At 41.2% G+C, this 27,055-nt stretch overlaps 1 protein-coding gene across 2 annotated transcripts in view; it reads right to left on the bottom strand.

Moving 5' to 3' along the window:
- The window catches only part of SMYD3 (SET and MYND domain containing 3), a 710,646-nt gene that overhangs the window by 332,936 nt on the left and 350,655 nt on the right, over nt 1-27,055 (bottom strand). The window contains exon 1 of one of the 2 annotated variants that reach the window (XM_080825026.1): nt 21,937-22,103. The exons of the other annotated variant lie outside the window; for it this stretch is intronic. The gene's annotated coding sequence lies outside the window, so the exon portion shown is untranslated. Of the gene's footprint in view, nt 1-21,936; nt 22,104-27,055 lie in introns of those variants that run through there. 2 annotated transcript variants of the gene reach the window in all.

Below are 27,055 nucleotides of genomic sequence, written 5' to 3'. Positions count from 1 at the left end.
ACGTTGGGGGGGGGGGGTCTCTGCCCAGCAGGGAGCCTGCTTCCTCCTCTCTCTCTGCCTTCTTCTCTGCCTATTTGTAATCTCTGTCAAATAAATAAATAAAATCTTTAAAAAAAATTTTTTAAAAAGGCAGCCTAAAAGGGGCGCCTGGCTAGCTCAATCAAAGGAACATGCGACTCAATCTCAGAGTCATGAGTTCGAGCCCCATGTTGGGTGTAGAGAATACTTAGAGAAATAAACTTAAAAAGAAATTTTTTTACAGCAGCCAAAGAGATTCTTCCAAGTAGAGGGTCCTATAAAACATATAATTTCAGAAGATATAACTCAATTCCATCCTCCATCTCAAATCCCCTGAAGCCTCACAGAGGTAAACGAGACACCTGCATCAAACCCACAGGGGACGGCCACTGGGTGCCTCAGTCGGTTAAGCATCTGCCTCAGCTCAGGTCATGACCCCAGGATCGAGCCCCGCATCAGGCTCCCCACTCAGCAGAAAGCCTGCTTCTCCCTCTCTCTCTGCCTACCACTCACCCTGCTGTGTTCTCTCTCTCTGTGTCAAATAAATAAATAAAATCTTTAAGAAAAAAAAAATAAATAAATAAACCCATGGGGAAGTGATCCACACTGGTCTATGTAGACTATGGTCCACCTTCACCCAATGATGAAACGAACCAGGCTAGAACTCTCACTTACGCCTACTCAGGAATGTCAGTGTTGGGAAACATTAAACAAACAAACACAAACAAACAAAAAAGTGAGGAGTACCTATTTCGGTTCATGTCATACCGGCTCCGTTACTGCCTTAACAAGTCCTCTACTTTTAAACATCCATTCTCCTTCTTCTTTACGAAGAGATCTTGGCTTTTTAAAAAAAAAAATATATATGTGTGTGTTAAATATCAGTGTTGTGTGAAAGTAAAAAGGAGCTTTATATAAAGGAGTAGGGCATGGACCCTCTTTGGCTTTCCCACCTTTCTTCCTTCCTCCTCCAGGGAGGCGTGATGGCTGATGCTCCATAGCCGCTTCCAACCACACCGGCCTTAAAGGGGAAAGCCAGGTGCAGCACAGCCAGAAGATTTTATTTATTTATTTTAGGGACAAAGAGAGACAGAGAGAAGATGGGCGGGGGGCAGGGAGGGGCAGAGGCCGAGGGCAAGGGGGAGAGAGAATCTTACGCAGGCTCCATGACCCTGAGATCATGACCTGAGCCAAAGTCAAGAGTAGGATGGTCAACTGACTGAGCCACCCAAACACCCCTAACCTCCGAGGACTTTTTATTTTTTGTAAGATTTTATTTATTTGATAGAGAACACAAGCAGGGGGGAACAGCACTGGGAGAGGGAGAAGCAGTCATTCCTGTGTGGTCTTTGCTGGCCTTCCCTCTCCCATCCCAAGTGAGGGTCTCCTGTGCTCCTCTCTTCTCTCCCCCCACCAGCATCCCATTCTACTTGTTGGATTTTAATCATCTGTATGTGTGTGTCTGACCCCCACAATCCCTGTGCTTGCGAGCAGGAAGTACGTCATGTTTGTCTCTGTTTCCTTACTATTTAGTATAAAGCCTGGCTCGTGGCCTTGACGGATTGGCCAATTCTTTGATTTGTAAATAAATGATGGGTGACAGGCCAGCGAAGCTTGACTGTGATTTGTTCTGTGAAATCATTATACATAACCCAACCTCTCCCTCCTTCGTGCCTCCAGAACACTCTGTACTTACCACTGACTAATGTACTGGGGCTTGGTATTTACACACTTGCATCGTCTGCTAGATTGTGAGATCCAGACAGGCAGGGACCATGTGCATGTGCTGTAAGAGCTCGTGTCCCAACCCCAAGCACTAAGCCTGACTCACAACACCTGCTCAATAAATATTTACTCAGTGTTGACCAAAAAAAAAGACTAAATGAGGAAGGGCCTTCTTTGATCTCACGCTCATTGCACCTTGCCACTGTGGCTGTACAAAATGAATAAGGTGTACTCCTTCCTTCGAGAAGGCTATGTGTCATAACAACCAGAAAATAAGATCACACCTTTTAACACAGAGCATCATGCTGTATCTACCATCTTTAGCCCATTTTATGTACTAATCTTCAAACATTTTGTACTATTAAAGAAGTAATCTTTTACTACGGTATAATCCTAATACATGATATTTCTTGTTCTATGAGTATTTTTAAAAAAAAACCCACTTAGTAAATGTGTAGCAACAAAGAACCACTTGGAAACTATTCTTTAGGTTGCAAATTGAGTCAGAACATGGCTAACTGCCTTTCTTCCCTTGAGATTGTTTTACTTGACTTTCCAACGAGAGGGTGAATTTTAAAACCCCACCCCTTGTGCCAAGGACATCGCTTTCCCAAATTATTCTGCATTTTAGTTGTAATCTTTTAAAAATGAAAGAGCACAAAATTCCTCAAAATATGCCTGTTAAAATAAATAGAGGTCAATCTGAGATACTTATCGTCTAGATATATTTTTGGCCTAGATATTTAATTTTCAGTTTGTTCCCAGACAAGTAACAACATTGATTATTTTTTTTTCCTGTCCTAAAATTAATAGCAGCTAATGCCAGACTCTTTTAACGAAGAATAAAGACTTGCCATAGAGGGCGGTAAGTACAAAAAGTAAGAAGAATGTACTATTCTGGAAACTAGCCCTAAAATGAGTAATTAATGATCTCATTCTGGGATAAAAAAACACAATGTTAATGACAGCATCTGAAAATATCACTGATGACAGTAGTATCACAACACAACAAAAGAGTTTTACTAAAGACTATCTAATCAAACAAAACATCACAAGCTAATTAAAATATTCCATGCTCGGAGAGCCTGGATGGCTCAGTCAGTTGAGCTGCAGATTCTTGATTTTGGCTCAGGTCATGATATCGGGGTCGTGGGATTGAGTTCCAAGTCTATCTCCCGGCTCAGCATGGAGTCCACTTGTCTCTTTCCCTCTGCCCCTCCTCCACCCTAGTCACCCCCTCTCTCTCTCAAATCAATAACATCTTTTTAAAAATTTCCATGCTCAGAATAAAACTCCAGCGTACACACACCTGTATCCTCTGTTGTAGCAACCTATCCCACCTCTAGTGAGCTACAGCAATAATAAAAAATATTTATATTTTTAAGAGAAAAATCCCTTTTTATTTTTTCAAATTTCAAAAACAAACATACTTCATAGAATGTCTGAGAAGGAAAGACTGATCCTCTAGGAAGAAAGAATAAAAAAAGGGAATTTCCAGTGTTTTCCTGAGTCAAGTAGACACAGTATCAAGAATATATACCAGGTCTAACCACATACATCTACATATTCTTACAAAGTATATTCATACATGACGGTATTAAGAATTTTGAAAATTACTCCTTGCTGCTAAATGAGAAATTGCTAAAGCTCCAAACATGTCATATATTTCAAAAACAATATACTAAATATTAATCTTATTACATGTTAATGAAATACCCCCAGCTGCCAAGTAATTTTCAAGATTGTACCAACTCATTAAAGAAAAAAATCACGTATTTAAGGGACACGTATCATTTAACTCTTAGCTGAATCTTCTCACTGAACTCTCGGTAGTCTTCGTGACAAGCCCAAGCTTATGACCTAGCTGGAGGTCAGTAACCAAATGCAAGATGGCAGCATGTGTGGTGACTGGGCTAAACCCAACAGATGCTCTAAACAAGGAAACCAAGTAAATGTGCTCCTGCTATTTTCAGATCCTTACTAAAACACAAATGCAAAGTACAGCAGTTACTAACTTCAGGCAAATCCTCTGGTTCCCAGAGGAGGCATAATTTAAATCTACAGATCATGGAATTAATTCACAGGAAGTTTCTGTCATGAGAAAACACACTTTGAATTTTTTGGCTTTAATTCTGATTTTCAGGGAACGTGAGATCTATAACATTCAGTGAAGGGCAGTTAAAGAGAAAGATTAAAGGGGAGGTAAGAAAGTGTCCTTTACAGAATTCTCTTCCTTTCCTACCCTGTTCTCTCACCAAAAACTGAATAGCTTTAGTCAACTATGGAGTTCAAAAACCACAGAAATCCAAAATGTTGAAGAGGCAGAACAACTGTCAGATGATAAGTGGGGCCGAGCACATTCAAAGCCATCTAGGATTAAAGAGAACTTTATGGTGCAAGCATTGGAGAGCCAAAGAGAAAAAGAGCCACTCCCTGCCACAGCCGAAGTCATCCTGTGTTGTAAATGATGCATTTCCTAATGGTGGCAGTCCTTGGTTTGCATCTTTATATTTTTGTTCCTAATAAAACTAAAGCTATTAACACTGTATTGCATAATTTTATTGTTTTACATAGGTAGTATACTAAGTCCGAAAGACCTCATAAAATCAGTCAGTGAGTGGCTAGCTCAGTCAGTGGCATTTGACTCTTGATCTCGGGGTCATGAGTTCAAGCCCCATGTTGGGTGTAGAAATTACCTTTAAAAAAAAAAAAACTTTTTTCAAGATTTCATTTATTTGGGGTGCCTGGGTGGCTCAGTCATTAAGCGTCTGCCTTCGGCTCAGGTCATGATCCCAGGGTCCTGGGATGGAGCCCGCATCAGGCTCCCTGCTCAGCGGGAAGCCTGCTTCTCCCTCTCCCACGTCTCCTGCTTGTGTTCCCTCTCTCGCTGTCTCTGTCTGTCTGTCAAATAAATAAAATCTTTTTAAAAATGTACTTCATTTATTTATTTTAGAGAGAGAGAGAGAGAGCATGAACTGGAGGTGGAGGACAAAAGGGGTAGAGAGAGGGACAAGCAGTTCGGAGCCCTAGGTAGGGCTCAATCCAATGACCCTGAAATCATGACCTGGACCAAAACCAAGAATCAGAGGCTTAACCTACGGAGCCACCCAGACGCCCCCCCACCCCCAAAAAACACACTTTAAATATCCATTCTATCAAATCTTCCCTGGATTTTTTTTCTTCTAAGAAAGGTATGGTTTTCTATAGAACTATCAAAGTCATACACCCCCAGCACCAAAGGCTGGGATTACTTCTCTACCTGGAGGTGCCAACAGTTTTCCTTGTCAGTGCCCCACACTAATCAGGTCATCATCACCACCCGTCACTATCCTCTGTCACTGTGTTCATCTATAAATACGTTATCTTTTCTTTATGTTTCAATCTCTCCCTTTAAGAGACTTTTTGTCTTTGTGTGTACCTCACTGCTAACGCTTAATACCACACCTTCTGGATAACAGATGTCAGTAAATATTTGTTGAATTAGCGATAAATTCCTCTACTACTAGTATTAGGAAAGCAGCACTCAGTTTTGGTAAGTGAAAAACAATCTCTTTCTAAGGCTCTTTAACCTATATATTGGCCTTAATTCTGTTACAAACTGGCTCCTGATGTGGGACAAGACATTAACCTCCCCAGGTTTTGGTTTTCTCATCTGTTCAACATGAAACTGGACAAGGTGACATTTTTTAAAAATTTCATTTACTTATTTGAGAGAGCACGTACATGAGCACATGCCAGAGGAGGGGGAGGGGAAGATGGGGAGGGGCAGAGGGACAGAATCTTGACAGAATCTCAAGCCCACTCTGCATTGAGCTCCTAGCCTGATGCAGGGCTCAATCTCATGACCCTGAGCTCAGGACCTGAGTCAAACCAAGAGTCAGACTCAACTGACTGAGCCACCCAGGTGCGTCATGGCCAAAATGACTTTTTAAAAAATTCTTTCTGTAACAAAAGACTATAATTCTATGGATTTTTTAAAAAGATTTATTTATTTGACAGACAGAGATCACAAGTAGGCAGAGAGGCAGGCAGAGAGAGGGGGGTGGGAAGCAGACTCCCTGTTGAGCAGAGAGCCAGATGCAGGGCTTGATCCCAGCATCCTGGGATCATGACCTGAGCCGAAGGCAGAGGCTTAACCCACTGAGCCACCCAGGCGCCCCTCTATGGATTTTCTTAAGGTTGTGTCAACTGAATCAGTGTCTACAATTATCTGAAGTTAGCTGAAGAAATCGCAAAAGACTGAAAAATGCTATGCACAAATAAGAAGATGAAGTTTGAGCAGACCCAATATCCTAACATGTACTGGCCATCTATTAAGTATAACAAAGTGTGCTAGGCAATACAAGCACATGAAAATGCATAAGACTATCCACAGCACTTTCAATCTAATGGAGGAGATGGATAAGTATAAGACTAACCATAATGTAAGGGAGATGATGTAAGTGCAGGAAAGTGACACAAATAACATAATTTTATAAAGACAACAAGTGGATGTGATGTCTCCAGTTAGACCATGTCTTATGGTCCCAGACAGAGACCTGGACAGCCTCACCCCAGGCCACCCATGACACTGCAGTGGAGTGTGATCTTCCACTTAAAAAAAACACAATCTGATCATATTTCCCTTAATGGATTTCTGATAGGTCAACAATAATGGACTTTATTCTAGCTGGCAAAGTGTGTTGATACCAGTAATTAAAACCTTGAATAATCTCTCTTTGTATCCATATACTGAGGTAGACTCCACAGCCAATTCCTCTCACACAAATAAAACAAAACAAAACCCCACGAAATGAACACAAATTAAGTCATCAGAATACTACTTTGATCTTAAGACTATGTACTGACCTTCGTATCAAATTAAAGACAAAAACCCACATGCCTCTGTGGTTAAGGTGGTGACTACAAGGCATACAAAGGGTCTGTATGACAAAGAACCCAGTGCTTTTTAGAATCAAGTCGTTCAGATATCTCCTACTTCTGGTCTAGACAGTTCAAAAAAAGAGTAAAAACAAACAAACAAACAAAAACCCCCCAAATGAACCTTTAAAAAAAATCAGCAATAAGGAAGCAATCATTGAGTGTACATCAATGTTGAAAATACAGCTGGGAACCATGACTGATTGAGCAGCTGGAGGGAAATGAATATTCTGAGGGAGTGGAGACCTGTCATAAAAGATAGCTTGGCAAATCTCAGGAACAGAAGAAAGAGAACAGCAAAAAGTGATGATGATCCTGATCCGAAGTGGTGACGGGGACTCCGAGAAACAAACAAGTATTAGTAAGTGGCCTGATACTTTGATGACCAGAGATAAAGAAAACACCAAGGAACAGTTCTGTAATCAGAAAGGTGCTGAGGGGCACCTGGCTGGCTCAGCCAGTGGAGTGAGCGACTCTTGATCTCGGGCTCCTACGGTGGGTGTAGAGACTACATAAATAAATAAAACTTAAAAAAAAAAAAAAAGGAAGGAAGGAAAGGAAAAGAGAAAAGAGAAGAGAAGAGAAGAAAACAGAAGGAAAGGAAAAGAGAAAAGAGAAGAGAAGGAAAGGAAAGAAAAGAAGAGAAGAGAAGGAAAGAACGGCGGGGGACAGGAGAGTCATCTGCCTACCCATTCTATCCCCTTTATGCACAAGAACCTTTGGGGAACCTGGAAGCCTTATCTGAAGAGGGAGCCGGGGAGTTTGGAGAATTAGAGGCCCCCTGAGCAGACTTCAGGATCCCTAGAAGCCAGCAGCCAGCCGTCTGGAAAGTGCTTCAAGCAGAACAGTTCCAGAACGCTGAGGAACACGTGTAAGTGACGCAGCGTATCACCAAGACAAGTCAGGAAGCAACACAACGCTGCAGCTTGGGGAGGGCACAAGTCCTACAGGCCAGCTTTAGACCAGCAGTTCTCAGCAGGAGAGAATCCCATAGTGGCATTTGTGAGGCTGGAGCCAACCACGCTGGAGAGAACCATCTTGGGGAACAAAGAATTATCCCATATCCCGCAAGTCTTTCAAATGCCCCACCAAGCTTATAGGTGAGAAATTCCGGTTTCTAGTGACGTAAACATAGAGCCCAAATCCTCTTTACTTACAGACATAAAGTGTTTCTTGCTCACCTTCAGATATACCGAATTGGCAAGGGTTGCAACTTCCTTGAATGTAAATCAAGGGAGGATTATACTTTGTCTTCTTTGGAATGATACCAAGACTTGTTCACCATTTTGGAAAAATGTGTCACCAACTCATGGTTTTTAAGTTATTGACACAACACACCTGTATCAACCCACCGATGTTACATTTATATAACAGAGATGGAGAGGACCTAACACGTACATGTTACACGTACGGTGATCCTGTCTGTTTGTGTATGCTTATTTTGAGCTCATTTCAAAGTTTCAAATATAACGAACTTTTGCCAATTCTCAGTTGCAAGTTCTTCTACTTTTCCTTAGACCAAACTCATCAGAAGTAGGTTCAAATATCCAGTTACTTCACTGGGTTTTCTAGAACAGTCCTGAGCAAGTATTTCCCCAGTCAAACGCAAAGTTATCCTTCTTTTTTATTTATATTACAATTAGAGCATGCCTTTAATTTTAAAATTACGTGTATATACGTTTATGTAATCTATAAATTTCATTTCAGAAATAAAGGGGGACGCTCCAAAATGTGTTATGAAGAGGGGCGACTATATCTCGCAGGGTAGGTAACAACGACATTAGCTGCACCAGAGAGAAGCTACAGCGGATGCCGATATCCCCACAGAGAAAGGCAAAGGGTAAACGTATCAAAAGTTGATGCAAGCCCCGAAAAAGAAGACACCACCCTGTCATGCCTAGCAAAGGGAGACGCTCACAGATGGGCGTGCTACCAGGATGGGCCTCGGATCAGTGCAGCACGGAGCTGGCCCGCAGCGGCAGCTGACCGTCTCTCGCCACAGAGAAGGCGTGAGCTTTCCTTCAACAACCGTAGCTCAGACGAGCCGGACTGTGTCCCGAAACACTGGTGTTACGGGTGTTATGATTCTCTACCGGAACGCTTTCGACAAAAGACAGTGGGGAAATCCTCACGCTGTTGGAGAATGCTCTGTTTTCTGCATTACTTTATCTTTAAAGAACGATTTCTAAACTGGTCTAATCTGCGCACTTGCTGCAGAGAGACAGAGACACGGGAGACATGAGCGGGGAGGAGAGGCAGTTAACATGGGTGTAGAGATAGTGTACTGAAATTTCCATTATCAGGGTTACATTTTATTAGCATTAGTATTAAGTAATAACCTGTTATTATTACCAACTTGTACTACACATGGCAAGGGCAGAGATGTAGGCACAAAGCAAAACCCTATTTGGTAGAATTAATAATATTAATAATCGTATACCTTCAACTCTTTGTTCAAACATCATCTTCTCAATGAGACCAAAAGTGACTCCCTGTTTAAAACTGCAGTCTATTCCAGAATCCTACATTCTTAATCCTTATAATGTTGTTGAATTTTGTCCCACAGCTCTGATGAATTTCTATCCTTTGACATAATTAACTTGTTTATTATGGTTATTGCTGCTTCCTATTACTACAATATAAGCTCCACAAGGGGAGGAGCCTTTGCCTATTTCATTCACCTTATATCCCAGTATCTAAAATAGTGCCTGGAATACAGTAGGAGTCCAACATATGTTTGTGTACAAAAAAATTAGCACCTACCACTCACTGAATGCTTTCTATGGGTCACACACATTAAGTGCTCTATGGAGAGGAATCTTACTGAATCCTTATTTTAAAAGCCTGGGAGGTAAATATTATGAATTGCCATTTTAAATATGAGCGAATTGGAATTTAGAGAAATAAAGGAAGTTGTTCCATGTGGTAGAGCCGATGAGCAGTGGTGCTGGTATTCAACTCAAGCCCAGGCAGTCTGACTTAAAAGCCACGGACCTTAGTAGAGCTCAGGTACTGTCCTCCTCCCTTCAGGAGATGAAAGAGGACTCTGGATGAGTGAGCCTTAATGTTTATCCCATGTTTTCTCACCGAGACACCCAGCAAAATATGCAAGATGAAAAATACTATATGTATGTGTATCATCTCTCTTTTGAGAGAGAAAGAGAGAAAGAGCATACAGGTGCATGAGCAGGGGAAGGGCAGAGGGAGAGGGAGACTCCCTTACTGAGCACAGAGCCTGACTCGGGGCTCCATCCTACGACCTGAGATCATGACCTGAGCCAAAATCAAGACCCGGACACCTAACCAACTGAGCCACCCAGGCGTCCTGAAAACCAGTATCTTAATCCGTATTTCTAAATACGTCAATGTTGGGGTCATGAAAGTTTAACATGTAATTGTTGACTTAACCCCTTTAAAACAAAGAAAGACCTACACCTGAAACAAAAGAAAATTTATTCATCAAATGCAGTAAAAATGGAATGGAAGAACACGGCAGAACATGGTTGATCTCAGCTGCCCAAACTGACATTTTATATTTTCTCATTTGGTCCAACTGGCTTTGAGGGACTAACCTTTTGACATTCAGTGCTTTTTCCTTTCAACCTGCAGCATCTTCTGCTGCATGTTCACTATTCAAAGTAGACCAAAGGGAACAATGACAGTCTGCAGCTATTAGTCTGCCATTTAATCAAACCTGAATGAAGCACTTGTGCACAGAAGGGAAGAGAAACGTGTCAAGGGACTCACTAGAGGTTACGTGAAGAGGCTGCCGGGAGAGAGTGAGAGAGTCCTCACTCATCTGTTCACAGAAGATGAGTAATTTCTCCATCAGGATTGAGGAAGTTCTGAACACATTTCTTTCTCTCCTTTTTAGGATTGAAAATGGAGAGAACAAATTTTACAGCACCTGTTAGCTGGTGAGACGAACACTGTAAATTCTTGACATATAAATAATCATGAACCCACAGCAGAAAATACTTCTCTAGGCTGCCCTTCACTGACCTGGCTTGTGTATATTCAAAGTTAAAGTTCTGGTTAAGTCCAATATACCACTGTACCTACGACCTCTCCGGTTTAAAGGCAGAGATGCTTGGGGGGCGTCTGGGTGGCACAGGGGGTTAAGCATCCAACTCTCGATTTTGGCTCAGGTCCTGATTTCAGGGTCCTAGGATCGAGCTGTGCCTCAGGCTCCCAGCTCAGAATGGAGTCTGTTTGAGGATTTGCTCTCCCTCTCCCTCTGCCCCTTCCCCAAAATAAATAAATAAATATTTAAATATATGTGTGTGTGTATACATATATACATACAAAAGGTAGCCCCAAACCCTTAGGCTTCTCTACCCTTCCATATACCATTCTCAGACCTCCATATCTTCAGTGGTAAGAACAGAGAATTTTTTCAAACTGAGCTCCAATTCACAAGTACTGTACCAATTTTATAGCCATGAAAACCTGAAATTTAAAATTATAAAACCGATAACTCAGAAAGACTACATCCCATAAGAAGATCAATTTAGTAACTGCCCTTTGAAAATTCAAAACCACATCACTCAAAAAAAAATTTACAACCTATATTTATTATTTGAAAAGAAGCTACAATCCGTAAATGAAAACAGCATTTTTGTTTTCACAATCCAATTTTCACTCTCCTTGTATAACAGAGGATTTTAATCTCTTCCTAATCATAAGAAGAAAAGGCTATTTGGATTAAAAGCAATCATTATGTGTCACTGGCTGCACTTCAGATGACTCTGACCTTTCTGAAAGAGATCAGTTTTACATTTCCTTTTCTCCTACCTTGACTGCAATGGCGTGAGAGTTGGACTCCCGTCTCCCTGGTGCCTTGAGTTTCTAATCTGTCACTGATACTATTACCAGAATTATCTTATTAAATCATCAGAATCATGGTATTCTCCTGCTTAGACACTTTAAATAATTCCCTATTTCCTACAGAATAAAATCCAAATTTCATACCAGAACATTCCAGAAACCCCATCATTAAAGCCTGCCTCACCTTTCCAATCCCCTGTATCACAACAAAGTTCAACATATCCTGGCTTCATGGACCAGGAATACGCCAACTCCTTTCTATGGGTCTAGGACTTTCTCACATGGTTCCCTCAGTTCCTCCAGTTATCTGCCACTGATATGTAAAAATCAACCTTACTCCAACACATATGCTACTTTCTTCATGAAGATGTTCTCAATACTCATAGTCATAATTGTTCATTTCTTTGCATCTCCACCACATATGTTTTATTTCTAGAATGATGCTTATTTTATCATGATTAATATTATAGGTGGTTCTCTGCATTGTCCTCTTTCCCGCAACTGTGTAAGATCAAAGATCCAATCTGTTGAACTTCAAATGACTAGAAGTTCCTGACCAAGAACTATGTACATGATGGTGTCACAATGAATGTTTGCCAAATCAAAGAATAAATGAATCATGCAATCAACCAATCAATCAGTAAGTAGGGGTTAAAAGGAAGAGCTTTGAGTCAAATCACAGGGCTTCAAGCACCTGTACTTTACACGTCATCAGCATGGGTTTTTCAGGATACAAGATGAACATACCAAACGTGTGTGTGTGTGTGTGTGTGTGTGTGTGTGTGTGTGTTTATAAGGATACACACATATGCATGTATATACAAGAAACATATGGATACTGAAAAGCAAAACTTCAATACTATTTATAATTGTCCAAAAAATGAAATAAGTCAATATAAGTCCAACAAAACATGTATGGAACTCATATGATGAAAACAAGACAATGCTGAAGAAAGAAAACATAGAAGGTCTAAATAAATAGGTCAACATGTCATGTTCATAGATTGGAAGTCTCCACACAGTAAAAATATAAATTCTCCCCAAATTAATATATAGGTTTAATGTAATTACAATCAAAATGCCAGCAACAATTTTTGTAGATAAACGCAAAATTATTCTAAAATTTATTTGACAATACAAAGGAATCGGTATAGCTAAAACAACTGTGAAAAAGAGCAAAGGGAGAGGTATCAGTCTACCTGATTTCAAGATACTACATAGCAACAGTGATCAAGACTGTATGGTCTTGACAGAGGGACAGACACACAGATCCATGAAACAGAACAGAGAGTGCAGAAATAATGATAAAATCCTGAGCTCTAGGACTAGGCAAAGAGTTCTTAGACTCAACACCAAAAGCACTATCCAGAAAATGAACATACTGATAAACTTCCTCAAAACTTGAAGGTATTGATCTGCATAAGACAAGCTAAGAGGATGAAAAGACAAATTACAGACTAGAACACACCATTTGTAAACCATGTATCTGATAAAAGACTACTATCCAGTATATACAAAGAACTCTCAAAACTCAACAGTTTGTAATTTGAACATTTGATTTAATGCAAAAAAGGTAACTTTCCCAAAGTATGTCATGTAAATCAACTCATACAGCATGACTGAGGAAAAAGCAGAATATCATGAGCATTCCACTCCTGGGTTCTTAGAGTTCTTAAAAAGGACAGTTGTTCCAAATCTCAGTAAGTCACGAAAGAATGAGAATGTTTTCCATAGCAAATCTCTGTACTTTACTAAACAGAGAAGCCAGAAAGAAGGTTTTGTGTTTGTTTTTTTTTTTTAAATAAACACTTTTCAAAAGTCCTGAATGTTATTAAACTTGCTATTTAATGATAACATCTCACAGTCCCTTCAGTAGTTTTTGTTTTCTGTACTTGAAAATGTGTACGAGAAGAAGAGCCTAAGAGGCGTATCTGATGCAACAGCTTACCACACCTAAACCCGTGACTCCTGATTCACATCATCACTCTGGGCAACTATCAACAGAGAGAGGGCTGTGGCTTTATCAGGAGCAGCAAGGAAACCGCTGAAAAAAAATTAAAACTTTCTCTCTCTTTCATGAACGTATTTTAAAAAAAAACCAGCAAAGAGAAAGAGCAATAAACTCACCTACTTTCTTTCTTTTTTTTTTTTTAAGATTTTATTCATTTATTTGACAGAGATCACAAGTAGACAAAGAGGCAGGCAGAGAGAGAGAGAGAGGGAGAAGCAGGCCCCCCACCGAGCAGAGAGCCCAATGCGGGACTCGATCCCAGGACCCCGAGATCATGACCCGAGCCGAAGGCAGCGGCTTAACCCACTGAGCCACCCAGGCGCCCTACTCACCTACTTTCAAAATACTTCTTGAAAACGTTTCATTATTCTAGTTCCAGCCGACGTGAAGTCAGCCAACGACACAGCTGCAGCTGTTATTATTATGATTAAAACTGTCCCCCAACTTAAGTTTTCATTTTAAACTCTACAATTAAACCACTGCCATCTATAGGCTAAAGGTACTTCAAAGAGAACATATTATTTTTCTGATCAGCTTTTTAAAAATGCATGATATTTGGACCAAAAGAATCCATTTCCATATACAGGCAAAGATGGCCCTGGGGAAATGACTAGTGAACCTTCAGCTAAAATGACATTTTAATCTTCCTTTACAAACCACATCTCTCTCCTACCAGGCTTCATAAGCACGTCAGCTTACTTTGTCACTTGCTGTATTACATTAAGAAAAAATGTTTTTATTTTTTCACCTTTCCTTCTAGAAGTGGTGTATGACTGACAGTTCAAGAGGAATAGCCTTTATTTGAAAACACTTTCTTTTAGAAACACTCCAATGGTATATTCCAACCTAAACTCCATTAAGACATACTCTAATTTCCTTTTTTTTTTTTTTTTTTTAGATTTTATTATTTGTCAGAGAGAGAGAGAGCACAAGCAGGAGGAGGGGCAGGGCAGGCAGGCAGAGGAAGGGGCGGGCTCCCCGCCGAGCAAGGAGCCCGATGCGGGACTGAATCCCAAGAGTCTGGGATCCTGACCTGAGCCGAAGGCAGCCGCTTAAACCGACTGAGACACTCAGGCATTCCTAAATTGGGGATTTTCAAATAAGATATATATACTCACCTCAGCAAGATGACGTATATAATTTATTGATAATCTAGATAATTTATAAATTTTGTAAGTGAAATTTAAATTACACATAAATAATTTTCGTAAGATAAATTAACACACTACTTACATGCCCCTAGCAGGCCCACTAATATGCTTCAGGATACACGAACCTTTGAAATGAAATGCAAACTCTGTATGTTTATGTACATGTGCTTATTAGCTTTTAACAGTTTCTCAAAAAGAATCTATAAACCAAAAAAGTTAAGAACCACTGGTCTTTTCCCAAATGGCCATTACATTATTTACCTCAAAGTCGCATGAGGAAAAGGGACCATAGCGCCCTCTAACTTTTACAGGGCTTAAGTAACATGAAGTTTTTGATTTACTTCTACGCCTCTTTGTAACTGAAATGGGTTTACCAAATATGCCTTTTCTCCCCCACTCCTTTGGAATGAATCATTTTTCATTTCCACTCAAGCACAAAATAACAGCCACTTTTAAAGGACACATATTTGCACATCAAGCCAATCTAAGAATTATGTCCCCTAGAAAACATTCAGTCAGACCACAAAAAACACTGAGCACAGACGCCAAAAGGGCTGCTGTTTGGTCCCGTGGTTAGTGCTGAAATAGGCAACAGGAGCTGGAGATGTAAAAGAGCCTCTCGGACTTCAAACTATAGCAGTATTTTTAGTGCATGAAAATTACTACTATTTAAAATGCTAGTACACGCCTACGAATGGAAAAAGTAAATTTTCTGCCTTGATACATGGATGAGCTACAGTGGTTTTGATGAGGGAGCAGGAGGCTGGCTGAGGACAAAGCAAAAGCTGGCACCTTGCACCCCCTCTCCATCCGCTCCCCTCGGTGATGTGTGTGGCATTCCTCAGGTACCCCTGACTGCCAAAACAAATAGTTAACTTGCTGAGATCACAATCCCGCAAGACAGGAGTCTCCCTTGGTTTAACAAAGAAGTTACATTATCAATAGCACAATTTCCAGAGGCAAATGACTCAGTTCCTCAAGCCTTAATGTCACCCTCCCCTCCATAAACAAAACTGAAGGAGGCTGGGGTAGAAGGAAATGTAAGTGAAGTTAAGTTTCTTCTATACCTAAATCTCACTAACAAAGACGCTTGATAGCAGGATTGTGACATTCCACCAGGAATCTCCCAACTATCTTGATGTTAATGGCTTGCCAAAAGACAACATTGATCAAGCCTCGGGTATCCCTGCACCTGGGAGGCCTCCTTTAGCATATGAAAACTCCGTTCAAACCTCCGTTTCCCTGCCTTCCCCAACCTTGTAGACCTCTTTAGCATATGAAAGCTCCACTGAAACCTCCCCTTCCCTCACCTTCCCCCAACCGCAGGGTACTTAACCTGCCACCCCTCACAACCCGGGGCAGCAGCTCTTCCTGCCCACGGGTCCTGTCCCGTGCTTTAATAAACCACCATTTTGCACCAAAGATATCTCAAGAATTCTTTCTTGGTCATCGGCTCCGGACCTCAGCCCACCGAACCTCACCCAGGTTCTAGAACTTCATCAGTTTGGTCATCTGCCTGAACGCTGTTCAGTCCAAACCTGTTTAACTAGCTCTGTCTGTGCAGCTCCTCTGTAAGCTGCTAAGAGTAGGGGCCTTTGTCTCATCCATTCTCCCATATCTAGTGTCAAACATATTAATTCTCATAGTTTTTGATTAATTAATATTGTATGACCTGATTAAATCCAATCATTGGGACTGTCGAAAGTGATCCCAATCTGGACAGCTTCAATATGCTCTAGAAATGATGGGAGGGTCGTAAGTAAAATAAGCCATCTTAGGGACATGTGGTAAAATCTTCCAGAGGCTATCATTTCCAGTCTCATTCCTTGAGTCAGTTTATAACAAATCAATGCTAATAAACATAAGAGTAACTGGGCAAAGACTATAAACTTGCTTAAAATACAGACACAAGAAGTGATTTCAAAATCAATCTTCCTAAAGCCTCTTAATTAAAACGAATGTGGCAACTGTCACAAATATATTTATATAGAGATATAGATACATAGATACAGACATGGAATAAGAACAGAGAGTTTAAATTCTTTGCATGTTCAAGCCAAAATGGAATTTTAAATAAAAGAGACGCATCTAAGATCACACAAACAGAAGGAATTTTAGGGGTCACCTAGTTCAAACTCCAAGTGGGCTATATGTCATTCAAAGTTTCTTAAAGGTCTCATGGATTATAAAATGCATTATTAGGTGTATAGCTTTCCAAAACCATCTTCTGTTCACTTACTGAAAGAGAAAACAATTACTGAAGGAGAAAGGAAGAGGGTTCTCAAGTCTGGAAGTGCCCACTGAGAACAGCACTTGGGAGCATTAGATCAGAGACACAGGTCCTGGTTTCTTGATCATTCTTATCCTGAAATCCTCTCAAATATGTCAGGAGTTGCGCAGGTTCCCAAAATACCACCCCAGCACAGTTCCAACAAACTGGGTGGAATGAACATCCATAAACAGAAGCTTAAAGCTCAGAGCTCAGGCCAGCTCTGATAAATATGCAGATCGTCTTGATTTGTGGTTGCCATCCTGAAAGAGCATAAAAACTAGCCATCCAGGTGAGGAGTTACTCAGATTTCAGTCGGATAGCCACCATCAATTCCAAAAGCATCATTCCAAAAGCATGCCTCATGCTCAGATCTAAAAGTTGAAAGAAAGGTGTCTCCCTCCCCAGACGCCTTCCGGAAGAGCCCAGAGACAGTCCAGAAGAATGAATTTCCCATGGCCTCCATTCCTGTTTTGACTAGAATCTTGTGTTATTTTGGAAACAGTGGCTTTGCAAAGGGGGGGAAAGTGGCACAGGATAGGAAGAACGCAAGCAGCGCCTTCAGACTTCCTAGGGAGTGAAGGGAAAAGATGAGAAGTCTATAGACTGGGCAGAATGAATGTTAACAACCAGTGGGCAATTTTAAGATAAGGAACACACAGTTTACTGAAAGAATGAGTGAATTAATGAAAGAAGGAACCAACAAAGGAACCAGTGAACAAATAAAATGAGTAAGTCAAGTGAAGAGTGAGCCTACCTTATCCTGTAAAGGATAAGGTAGAGGAAGGGAAGGTTAGAACTAAGGTGCAGATAACGAGCCTGAATCCATCCCAAAGAACAGGATGAGAAAGGCATACCTACACCTAAGAGCTGTGCAGTACACAGTCTGCCCAACTATACGCACAGACGTGCCTAAAAGCAATGAGCATTCACTGCATGTTTTTATGATGAGGAAGTAATTGCTTGAAGAAGATTAATCAAGAAGCAGTAGGTGAGATGTAAGGCACAGAAGCCTTATAGCACATATAAGAACCACAAGCTAAGCCACTGTTTTGACTATAAAAGATACGCACATAACGACTACATTTTTGGAATTAATGATCTTTTTAAAAATGGAGAAAAAATACCTATGCTTTTAGAATACATAATCCAGGGGTCTGTAGTATTCACAAAGTGATAAACCCATCACCATTATCTCATTTCAGAGCATTTCATCACCCCACCCAAAAAAAATCCTTGTACCTATCAGCAGTCACTCCCCATTCTCCCTCCCTCCCTCCAGCCCGTGAAATTAACAGACTTTAATCTTAATACAGATTTCTCTTTTTTTATATATCCCCAAAGTGCATACATGGAGATTTCCACACAGCAGTCTCAGTAGAAGATAAATGATTCTTTACCAAAATATCAAAACAAACAAAACAAACAAACAAAAACCCACAAAACCTTCCAAACCCAGGAAGTATCAAAGAAGGTGATTTCTTTTCTCCCTACCTGATGTGGCATTTTTACTCCCACATGGTTAAGTGGCAATTTTCAAGCTTCGCAAGTTTAGTAGATTTTTTCCCCTGTTTTAAATTCAACTAAAAATATACTGGCATTCAAATTTGTATACAATTCTACTATTATGTTTTGGGCTTATTCTTTGGTATTTGGCAGCACATTTTAAAAATAAGCTAATCTCCAAATTTCACTCAGAGATTATTACTGCCCTGAATTTTAGAAGAAATCTCATTTGGATTCATAGGCCTTCCTGCCCTGACGCACATACACATTCTTTCTCTCTCTGCATTCCTTTGTTTAAAAAGAGGCTATTCCTCAAGTTAATGAAATCAGGTTGAAGAAAAATAATTGTGACTCTTATTTTCCCAATTCTCTGAATACGACCCAAAAGACTACATTTACAAATAGGACAGATGCTGTAGACATTCTCAGCTTTCCCAACCCCTCCCCCTCAAGTGCTGCAACCTGAAGACCAAAACATATCCGCAGTCCACCTACAGAAGACAGTGGTATGAACACAGTTGTTTTATTTTCTTTTTAAAGATTTTATTTACTTATTTATTTGAGAGAAAGAGAGAGCACAAGCCGGGGGAGCTGCAGGAGAGGTTCCCCACATGGGGCTCAATTCCAGGACCCTGGGATCATAACCTGAGCTGAAGGTAGATGCTTAACTGACTGAGCCACCCAGGTGCCCATCACAGTTATCTTAATGACATTTAGCTTCTGAGACTTAAAAAAAAAACACACCCCAAACTAAAATATAAGGAATGTGTTTGGGCCAGCTGACCTTTTCCTGTCAACTATTTTTAAAAATCTGTTTTTAGGGTACCTGGATGGCTCACTGGGTTAACCCTCTGCCTTCGGCTTGGGTCATGATCTCAGGGTCCTGGGATCGAGTCCCATATCCAGCTCTCTGCTGAGCAGGGAGCCTGCTTCCTCCTCTCTCTCTCTCTCTGCCTGCCTCTCTGTCTACTTATGATCTCTGTCTGTCAAATAAATCAAATCTTTTTTTTTTAAATAAATAAATAATAAAAATCTGTTTTTAAAAATCCTTGTACCCGTTTTCTTTTTTCACAGTTTAAATGCTTCCTACAGTACCTAAATTTCTTTGAACTGCTCTCCTTAGAACAAGTACAGGTGGAAAATCTTTCCTCAAGCATTCAGGTCCTTCAAGTCTGCTGGGCATAATCTAACCCCTTTTCTGTCTCCCCTCCACAACCTAGGACTTCACAGGGCTACAGGGTGGTTGAGACCCCAGGGAGGTGGCTTTCAGGAGCACAGGGGCCACCAAGCCTCAGCCTGAGCCATTCAGGGATGCGGATCCCTCCTTCCCCTTCATAATGCCTGTATACCCTGAGGGGATCTGCCATCAATAATTCAAAAGCAGCAAAAAAAGCAAGCTGTAATCAATAAGGAATAATGGCAAAACTCAGAGCAGGTTCCAGAGGACTGATTGGGTGTTATATTAATATCTGACTTAACTACCTCAGAAAATTTAATTTTTCAAATACCAAAGACGTAAAATTAACCTTTTAACCTTATCTTTATGAAGGATCCTTCCCAAAGGAGTGAAAAATATTTAAGAAGCACTTTCTTAATACTTAAGAAGCATAAAAGCAGAGGGCTGAAATGAGTATTTCAATATCTAGGAGATTTGCTAAGATCACACAGAAAAACAAAATTAGAACTAAAATTCTTAATTATTTTTCACACCTTTAATGATTACTTTCAAGGGCGTGTTATAGGGGCTTTAAAACACACTTCAGTTTTTCCACTGCAAATTGCCTGTATTCAAGAAAAGGAATTATTCTGCACCCAATTTCTCCTTTTCTAGTACCTACCTGGTCCATTAAGAGAAAAACAATCAAACTGTGTCAGAGAGGCTGATTATAACACATATTATTATACCAAAATGATAAATTCTAACTTTTTAAAAGATTTTATTTATTTATTTATTTGACAGAGAGAGAGAGAGAGACAACGAGAGAGAGAATATAAGCAGGGGGAGTGAGAAAGGGAGAAGCAGGCTTCCCGCTGAGCAGGGGCTCGATCCCAGGACCCTAGAATCATGACCTGAGCCGAAGGCAGATGCTTAATAACTGAGCCACCCAGGTGCCCCAATAAATTCTGATTTTGTGATCACCCATCTGTGCCTTTAAATTCAAAATTCTTATTATGTGTTGCTGTTACACAGAAAATCTGAAATGGTTAACAATGGTGGATTACAGAAGACCTTCCTGATAAGGTTATTATTTCCCCAACCTGGTTTTATTCAAGCTGATGTTCAACAGAATTTGAGTTTTTCAGCATACCCAGAGGGGAGAAGCAGCCAAGTATCTTCCTAGAAAGTAAGGAGTGGCTGATCTGAACACACCAAGAACAAGCCTCCTAAAGATATGGGAGCGTTAGCTTTGATTCAATTTTCAGTGAAGGAACTCTCCCCTTCATGAAGCCCTGAGAGCCCTTCCATATGTGCTGGTTGATCAGAAGATAAGGGAAAAAAACTAAGAACGGAGAAATCACTCTTTAATTACATAAGAATACCATCTAAAGCCAAGATCTCTTCTAAAGTGGATGAATGAAGAAAAAGCAGGTACATTATGAAATAGGAAGATAAGCCAAGAATGGCCAATGAGGTACAAATACCAGATTCTCCTTGAAATGCGTGGTAAACAGGTAAGAGTGTGGGCTCTGGAGCCCAGGGGCGGCTGCTTCAAGTCCAGCTCTGCTGCTCTGGTATGTATCATCCTGGGAAAGAAATTCTTCTCTAAGCCTCAGTCTCCCTGTCTGGACAATAATGAATGGTGCTCACCTTGTACTACTGTTCTATGAGGCTATTTCCCTATCAAATAAAGCTTGTGCTTTTAAGCATCAATTTTTTTTTTTTTTTTAATTCCAACCACTTAGATGAAAATGCTCTTGAAATACATGTCATGGTGCCTGGCTCAGCGGGGTGGCAATTCCCACCTTGGTAATTTGGCACTGTGATGAAAAGCCATAGTTACTGTCTTGTGTAACTTATGACAGTGAAGAGAAACTGCCAGGGGCCACCTCCGTGGCTTCAGGTGGCCTGTCCATTCAACTGCCAGGCTTTTCTTGAAGCTGGTGGTGACTTTTACTGGAAAATGAAATCTCATGACAGTGTGGGAGAAATTAAATCTCCCAGGGCCACATGGAGCTAATACATGCTGGACTAGTCACGTGAACCCCAGAGTGTCCAGCCCAGGAATCAAGGCTCCTCCTGCACTGCACATTGTTCTCAGGGGCTTCGGGATTCCGGCTACAGCACAGGAAACTCTGCAAAGAGCTATGGGGATTTGAACTGCATTTGAATAAACGCTGGCCAAAGTCACAGGCCACAGCTACAAAAAGTGTTAATATTCATCGCTTCTCGGCCTTTTGGCTAAGATCAAGTGTAAAAAGTGTTAATATTCAAACGAAGACAAATAATTATTTTTCCGATTTTGTCTCGTATATGCTGATATTCCGAGGAATCTGAATCTTAGGCATACCTTGACCTTGATGGGGGGAGCGGCATCCTGAAAGCTGGCTGAGTACTAGATGGAAGCTGAGCAGGCAGAACACTCCTGTGGGCTCTAACCGCTTGCTGTTGTTTTCCTGTCTTCAGAGGGTGGTGGCCAACAACAGCAACAACAGCCTATGTTTATTAAACATGTACAAGCAGGCCAGGAACTGGGATGAGTCCTTTACGCAATCACAGCCCTGCCGAACTTTCTCAGAATATGCAGAGTGAATGATTAACGTGTCACTATAAATACAGGCTTCCCGAAATCTTCATGTAAATTTATTAAACGATCTAGAATTTCAGAACAAATAAAAAACATTCCAAATTTACATTGTTGTCTAGTAATTGTATCTCCTGGATTCGAAGGCAAAGAATACAGTACTAGTTCCTGTTTAAATCCCGGTTACTGAGTTCTACATTCCATGGAGGTACAGTTCAGATAAAAGCAACAGAGGACTTAATTTTTTTTAAGATTTTATTTATTTATTTGAAAGAGAGAGAGAGAACCTGTGCACAAGTTGGGGGATGGGCAGAGGGAGAAGCAGACTCCTTGCTGAGCAGGGAGCCAGAGCCAGGACTCAATCCCAGGGCACCAAGGTCATGGCCTGAGCTGAAGGGACACTCCTCACCAAGTGAGCCACCCACGCATCCCAAAAGAGTACCTATTTTGGAACAAAGTTAACTTTCTTATAAAGAAGAAAAATTATACTTCTGTCTATTTTTCCTCTTTTAAAGTTTTCTTTTTTCTTACTCTTTCATTAAGAATTTACCTTGAAGCAAAAAAGTAATGACTGGAAGACAGTAGTTGCCAATGACCAGTCATTGCCACCCTCAAACCTAAGGGCAACCATATTCTTTTTCCTTCTTGCCTTCCATACCAGAAGGATGGCGCTCATTCTCTCGAGAGTAAAACCAATTCTCTTCAACCTTCTGTCACGGTTGCCAGGCCTCAGTTTCAGCAGGCGAGCAGGGCAAGGCTACTTTCAGAAGTGAGTCCTTGTAAGCATGTTGTGCTTTTCTGGGCATCGACAAACGCTAACTGGCCAGGACATAATGAAGAATGATGAAAGCGAAGACCAAGTGTGCGGGCCTTGAGATCTCAGTTGTAACCTTCAGTGGCTTCTTCATGGAGATAAACACAAGCACAGGAGTCTCTGCGCAAGTCATACTGGCTACACAACCAGCCTCTTGTAAGTGAGGCCCGCATGGAACCCACGATGAGAAACAACTGCTCCCAGAAAGTACAACACAATCTTGCTGACGTGTAGTAATGGGTAAAAAAGTCAGTCTGGATGATAGTGTGCTTCTTAACAGAAACAGAGCTGTGGTACATTTAATACATACTCACACATATATCCTTAAGTCAGACTAATAGTGTGGACGGACTTGGGACCTACTTGAAAGACAGGGATTATTTGTAAGCTGCATAATATCGCATGAAATACATCTTCCTGAAAAGCATAGAAATAAGAGGCTTTCTTAGTGTGTTTAAACGAGCTACTCGCAGTCTTGGTTACATAACGGCATTCCAAGTAAGATTCCGTTACAGTATACTTTGAAAGAGGGATCCCTGGGTGGCACAGCTTGCTGAGCGTCCAGCTCTTGGTCTGGGCTCAGGTCATGATCTCGGGATCAATCCCAGCGTCAGGCTCTGGACTTGGGGTAGAGTCTGCTTGAGATTCTCTCTCTCCCTCTGCTCCTTCCACTAGTACATGAGCCCACTCCTCCCCACTCTCTCTCTCACTCTCAAATAAATAAATAAATCTTTAATGGGTATATAATTCTTTGAAAGGAAAAAGTCAAAGCAGTCCTATATGAGTCGTCATAAATGTCAAATTAGTAAAGTCTAAATTCTCAATATTTTGCTTACTTATGATCGGGACTCTCAAATTTGCCCTGGATCACCCCAGTGGGTAGGTCAGTCAGTCAACATCTTCCATCCACACGTCTGGAAGAATGTCCAATGGTATAATCCCACGCAAGGGCACTGGATCAAGATACTGAAAATGGGATTTAATGCAGAAAAGATAATTTTCCCAAAGCTTTCACACTTTCCAGTCCGGCATTTTCTTCCTCACAGAGCAGCAGCACTGTTAACAAACTGCTTCTAGAAGCTCCTGTAAAGATTTATAGCTTTAGCTGGGAAAAAAGCTGGAGATTTTCTTTCCCACTCCCTGACTGTGTTTACTGGCTACTTACTGAAGCCCGGCAATGTTCTCCCCGCCTGGATCGACAGCCTCCCTGTAGAGCTGACAGGTGGTGATGGATACAGCACTCCCCACCCCAGGGATTACCGAGGATCTGAGAGGCTGCTACCACCGTGTCTTGGTGCTCCCAAGTGCAATCCTGTGGATTCCAGTTTCCTCTCAGATGCAGCAATGTTCTGAGAGGGACACAGCTCTAAAATTCTAACCTAGCACCTCTTAGGTCAGTTTCTTCTCTGAGCAACACTGAAGAAGAAATGGATTTTTGGTATTTGAAGCTCATGTTTATGTTTGCACTAGTATCAGTTTGATTGACCCACTGTTATTAAACCGCAGTCTCTGATGAAACTTCTCTTCACCGTAACATGCCCGATACTGCAGCTGAAGGTGATTAATTACACCCCAGAATAAAGTAATAACAGACTTCCCTATTTTGAATACATAATGGGAAGCTGCTGTTTTATTCTACTTATATAAGAATGGACAGAGCAATATACCCTCCTTACCAGCAGATTTCAAGAAGCTGCATTTCTCTTTTTCCCTTCTCCAGTCAATTGCTATAAATGATAGGACACCATTATGTGATTAGCTGACAGCGACTGGCAACCTCTCCACTTGTTTTTAATTGGGGGCATTTCAGACAACCACCCATAAAGGTGGATTTTGCGTAACTAATAACCTTCATAAATAAAATCACAGCAAGACAGAAAACATGTGGATATAGTCACTGTGTTCCCACTTCACTCAAGACGGGGGACACCGAATAGCTAATCTGGAAAGCATGAAACAGGTGCCCTGGGGAGCACAACATTGCCAGAAGGACAACTTGGCCTCGACTTCCCAGCACCGCTTCCTGGTGTAGACTGACTCAGAGGTGGGACTCTGTGAGTACCATGGAAAGCAATGCAGGAGACTAAGTCTTTCACTTACCTGTCAAACAGAATTTAAGGGGGAAAAACTGCTCCTTAATAGCATAATGGGTAATGTAGTTATGGCCAAATGTCCTTCTCACAGCCTTAAGATAAAGCATACACTTAATCTTCCTGAAAATAGTTTGGAGTCAGTCTCCAGAACACAGTTATTATTCTGGTAACTGGAATTAGGAGAGCAGGGGTGTATGGTATTGTGTGTAGCTAGAGGACTCTGGAAAACTGTGCAAATATTCTCTACGAAGAAACAAACCCAGAGGCGCCTGGCTGGCTCAGTCGGGTAAGGATCTGACTCTTGATCTCAGCTCATGTCATGATCTCAGGGTCAGGAGACTAAGCCCCACATCAGGCTCCACGCTCAACAGAGTCTGCTTGAGATTCTCTCCCTCTCCCTCTATCCCACTTGCTGCTGTGTGCTCTCTCTAAACTAAATAAATCTTTAAAACAAACAAAAACATGGGGCACCTGGGTGGCTCAGTGGGTTAAAGCCTCTGCCTTCACCTCAGGTCATGATCCCAGGGTCCTGGGATTGAGCCCTGCATCGGGCTCTCCACTCAGCGGGGAGCCTGCTTCCTCCTCTTTCCCTCTGCCTGCCTCTCTGCCTGCTTGTGATCTCTGTCTGTCAAATAAATAAATAAAATCTTAAAAAAATAAAAAAATAAAACCAACAACAATTACAACAAAAGAAAAAAGACCACAAAACTGCAAATGATCAAACAATTTTTAGGTAGGCTCACTCCTTTTATATCATGTCAAGCTCCTTGGAATTAGATTTTTTTTAAACAAAAATATCAATAAAATAATTATTTAAACTATGACTCCATTCTCACTTCACAACTCCGTTTTCATCCAGGCGCAATTCTGTAGGAACTGGATGAGCTGAACTAGAACTTCCCTACGTTGCAGGCTCTTCTTGCTTTATAAAGATGCCAATATTACGGCGATTTCATCGAGAGAGTGCAAACAGCCTGAGCACTCCACTCACAGTGCAAATTTATTAATGTGTGCACTGGAATGAACAGGGGCTTGAGAACAGATCAGAGCTTCTATCTAAGCTCTGCCACTATAGCTCCAGTGTGGCCTCCACCAAGTTCATTCCCACTTCTGAACTTCAGGTTCTTGTTTCTAAAATGGAAGCACGATTACAAACACCTAACTGGCAAGGTGGTCTTGAAAATTAGTTACAAAGTATGTAAAGTGCTTAGCTGCTCAATAAATAGTAACTTTTATTCTCATAATGATTATACCCTAATTTTGGCTAATACTAATGAGTTGTCAGGATCAAATTAAATAATTTTGTGCATGGGCTTGGACAATTAAAGGTGCTGTAAGCCTCTCAGCTTCACTGGATCAAAGACAATTTTTAAAGAGCTGTTTCAGCCCTTCATTTGTTTTGATCATCGAAGTCTGGTTCTCACGTAAGTACTATGTTCTCACCCAATGTTCCCACCTTCAAGGAACCTGCAGGCTAACAGGCAGGGGCTCTGGTGTAAGACAGTTGACTGCGAGCTCCCTTGGAGCCCGGCCACTTCCTAGCTGGGTAACCTAGAGTAAGGAGCTTAACCTCCTAGGGGCCTTGACCGTCTCACCCCCAAAATGCAAGTAATAGTAACAGTACTCACCTCACCAACATGGTGAAGGTTAAAGGAAACAGGCCGTGGAGATTTCATAGCACGACGGCTGGCAGGCAGTAAGCACCCAGTGTGGGAGCTGTCCTCATCTAACTAGTGACAATACCAGATCATATCTGCTGCGGATAAGCAAGCCATGTGGTACTCAGGTGACAGGCTTGCTGTGGCGAGCAACAGAGGCGGGAATCTTATCCCAGGGCTGTGTGACTTCAAAGCTAGTAACGGACTCTTCAACAGGCTCAGTCTTCTGCTTTTTCTTTTCTTTGGTAACTTTTGTGTACTGTTTTCCAAAGCACACAAATAGGAGATAAAAACATCCTTTAAAAATGGTAGAGTGAAAC

Source organism: Martes martes (genome assembly GCF_963455335.1).
Source record: "Martes martes genome assembly, chromosome: 15".
Classification (NCBI taxonomy): domain Eukaryota; kingdom Metazoa; phylum Chordata; class Mammalia; order Carnivora; family Mustelidae; genus Martes; species Martes martes.
This window is presented reverse-complemented; position numbering and strand designations above follow the sequence as displayed.